Genomic DNA, 4,428 nt, shown 5'->3' with positions numbered 1-4,428 from the left:
AACTGCAAGAGCCTTTAAGTGCAGGATAGAGGTTGTTCATTCCATTCGGCAAATGCATTTCAGGAAGCCCACCTTCATCTAGTCAGAGCATAGCAGGATCAGTTTCATACACAGCACCCTGATCAGAAAAAAATGGATAACCCTTCTGCTTGGCTTCAGATTTAAATTTTTATCCCGGAAATATGCCAGTGACTATTAGCTGCTCTAGTATTCTTTTGGTGGCCATCTGTTCCCTTTCTCAGCCTCCTTCTAGTCAAATATAATTTTCCATATTTATCATGGCAAGTCAGTAATAAGAAAGGCAAATATAACAGGATTGGCTGTTCTCCTTGCCGTCTCAGTCTGTTCTTTCTCACTGAGCTCCTGTGCTTGTGAAACCAAAAAACACTTAAACTTGTATTTTTTCAGAATTTGTCACGGCAACCTTGCTATACAGTGAGTAAAATCTATTCACCAAGACTGCCAGCCTGGAAAATGAAAATAAATTAATACCTCAAGGATTGATTTCTCATTGGACATTATGTTTCATCTACTGAAGACGAACTGTGGCACCGTGGTGGTCTGTGGTTCTTGTTGGGATCAGTGCGGAGCTGCTCTGCCCTGCGAGATAGCGAGGCTCTTATTTTGGTACGGATAGTGAGACAGAGCTTAGCTGCCATCCTGTCTTGCCTTTTCCTTTTTCGGGTGTTGTGCATGTGTTGGAGCACTGATGGAGGCGTCCCTATCCCCCCACCATCTTAGGGGAATATCTAAAACCAAAAATACAATGTGCTCTCCTCCTTCATACTGCCAAGGAATGGCATGTTCCCTGCTAGTCTTAAATCTGTTGACAACCCAGAATAGTTCTACTTTCACTCAGAAACCAGGGTTTTCAAAGAAGAAATACATGCTCACCCACAGAAGCTATTCTAGAAGGCTGCCACTTTTACTGATGCTCCTGGAATGAGCACCACTTTTCGCAGTGTGGTCAAAGGACAAGCAGCTATTCTTTTGCATTCACGGCGGTCCAGGCCATGAATGGTGCACCACCCTAAAAGGCACATCGCTCCCATTTCCACCACTCCCACATTTCCATTCTTCCAAGCTTGGCAACTCTAGTCAACAAATCCTCCCCAGTATTTCACCTCACATACAAGAGAAACTTCTCATTCTTTAGCCAAATAACCACACAGAGTGTCGTGCCAGCATGGCAGGTTCAGCCCTGGGAATGCGTGGAGATGCCATGTGCTGGAATGCAAATTAAACAGTACAAACACGCATGAAGTGTGTTTAAGTTCAGTCACTCCCACACAAACATATACAGACAAACAGGCATGTGCGAGCACATAGAGCTAGTTACACTCCAACTCTTCTCTCCCAGAGGTATAATTTCACCAAGGTTCACAAGAAAGGATTTAACTAATGTAGCATGTGGCGTATCTTCTAACTGTGAAAATATAGATTTGTGATACTGGAAATTATCAGTGCAGTCCACTGTCGATATCATATTTATGTACTACATAGGTGGGGAAGTACCGCGATCACTACTGGGACTTGCTGATAGCACTCAGTGTTCTTCTTTCCACCAGCTGGACGAGGTGTATGAGGTGGGGTACGTGACAGAAAGCTGCACACTGCATTCCCTCTGGTTTGTTTGTAGCGCAGCCATTCTTTTCATTAGAAGATTTCTAATACTGCTTTACGTAGCTCCGCAACCTTCTGGGCCCTACCTTTGCATCTCAGGTTTTGACTTAATTTGTTGAGAAACTATTAACATTCTCAGTGAAGGACAGATCTGGTGATGCATTCAACTGTCCCCCATTAAGAAGAATGCTCTCTACTTTACTTTCTTTGATTTATTTCTGTTCCTCATAATGCTTTCTATTATCCTCATTCTTGTAAGCATATTCAAATTTCCTGTGCTAAGTCATGCAGGAATAAAAACAATTTTTAGGACGATTCTTTTCTCATACGTGAAAAGGAAGAACTAATTTTGGAGAACACAAGAAACTGTATCAAGTTTTCTCCTACATTCTTTGACAATACTCTCAAAGCAAGAGAAACCTGCCAGGATTACTACTAAGTTTCAGTCATGATACACTGAAGTGAAAAACAGTGCATAAAATGTTTCAGCTATAAATTACAAAGCAGTTTTGTTAAGATTGATGGAAATATTTATGGTCTTTGTAACGCATTATTAAAAAAATACCCATTTCTGAAATACATTTAATTAAAGGAGCTAAATGCAATGGTAGAAAAATTCCTCGTGGATGCGATCACTGGCTGTGATTGCCATGTCAACAAAACCTTAACAACAAATTTATTGAGTTTGGCACCATCTCTGTGAAGTAGAATAGTATTAGAGGTAAAGGAAATTAAAGAACTTCCCCTGCAAAGGAACAGGCATTCTGGAGTGGGAAGAGGATTCATTCCTTCTTAGCCTAAATGTTCAAGGTAAACAACTTTCCAAGTCTGCTGGAAATAGAAAAACCAGTCACACTGTTTCTGACTTCTTGAGAACGTGTCTTCCACAGAAGAGTGCAAAAGCTTGGAGATATGATAAACTCAGGTTTCTAACATTTAAATTATTTGCTAGGAAGTTGGCTCTTTAAAGTTTATTAACAATTCCTATCATGGTTAGGATCTGCTCTTTCTCCTAGCAAACAGGAAAAACAAATTAATAATGCTGTTCAGTTCTAAAAGGACTCAAAAGCTTGATAAGAATCATGGATGCAATTTTACATAGGAGGAAGTTAAGGCATTGTGTAGCTAAGGACGTAATTATCATAACCTTGGGAGATATTCCTACCATCAGTGCAAGGGTCCACGACTGAATTCAAACAGAATTTGGGTACACGGGGATTTTCCAAAGAGCTGTTTGACTGTACAGAGCCACCAGGACCCTAGCAACATCCTAATTTCTAGGAAACAGACTGGGCAAACAAAGGACATAGCCTAGAAATCAGTGCTCAAACAGGTTTTTCTAAAGCATCAATCTGTTCTTAGGACTATTCCAAGAACAGAAAATATGGTTATTCCTGGACTCATAAACTGAAGAGGAATCACATGAGAGGCAGGAATTGGACATGGACCAGATAAGCTGATTTAAATCGAGTGGGGTGCGCAGATGAAACGTAGCTCTAGATTTATTGAGAAGTCATAGGCAAAAAAAAGATCATCAGCAAATAAGATCATTATCATGATGAAAAAGAATTTTTACCTTTCCTATCAAGCCTTGAAAGCCCTGCAAGATCTTCCTTTCAAGAAAGAGCTCCAGCTGTTTCTACCAATCTGCAGGTCAAACTTGGGAAACATCTGTGTCACCCCTGGGATGAATGGAAGTGGAAGCTGGAGAGGCTAGTCCAGAAGAATCAAGGCCTCTTGCTCCTTGTACAGTTCATAACCACACTTACTGAATACTTTCCCAAATAGTACTGACATCAGACATTCACCTATACATTGAGATATACTTCCTAAATAGTGCCATTTTGGGGGGGAAACCAGGGGCATCATTTCACAACTTTATTACTTCAGCGGGGTTATACTAGTACAAAGTTAGTAGCCCATCGATGAATGACCCCTCACATTGATTTTCCTGTAGAAGGTCAGCTTAAACAAAATGATCAAATGTTAGGTTTAGACTTAGAAACACACATTTTTGAAAAGGCAGAACTTTTGATTTCAGATTAATACAACTCACTAGGATTTCTATAGAGCATCTTTTTTCTCTAAACTAAAAAATAGACCGGCTGTCTACAATATACATGTAATATGTTATAAACAATATACACATTATAAACAATATACATGCTATAAACAATATACATGTTAATAAACCACAAAGACTCTCACGTAAACCTAAAGGTCAATCTGAAATCTTTTACAGAACCCGAGGTACTCTGGCATTCTACAATTTAATTATTTGCTCACCATTTATGCAGAAAGCTATAAGATACTCCTGTAACTTAAAAATGTAAACAGCTCTTAACTTTGCAGCATTACTACTGTTAATGTTTTCATGAAAAGTGTCATCTTGATCCCACTTCTCCAAACAAATTTAAATAATGATTAATCCAATAAAAATATCATATGGAATTGATGGTAGGTGGTACAACTGATCGAACTGCCTTCTTTCTGTTTTCTAACAGTTATTTTCCATTCCTCACAACATGTACATCATAACCCAATACAAACAGTTGTACATCAAACAATACAAACAAATGCCAACCACTATTACCTTAGGCTGGATTCTTCTATTTCTTCTCATTCGTAAACAAGAGTTATTGAAGAAGCTGAAATCACAGCAGCTCTCACTGCTTCTTTCTTTCCCCATAATGACAAAGCTCCATGTTTTAAATCTGTCCCCATTAAATTGTTCTCCTTGTAATTTAAACCTGATGCTACTCTTCATCTAATCCAACCCGGCCACACAGGTGCCCCTCTGTGAAT

The sequence above is a fragment of the Gavia stellata genome, chromosome 4 (assembly GCF_030936135.1).
Source record: "Gavia stellata isolate bGavSte3 chromosome 4, bGavSte3.hap2, whole genome shotgun sequence".
Classification (NCBI taxonomy): domain Eukaryota; kingdom Metazoa; phylum Chordata; class Aves; order Gaviiformes; family Gaviidae; genus Gavia; species Gavia stellata.
Note: the sequence above shows the minus strand (reverse complement) of the source record.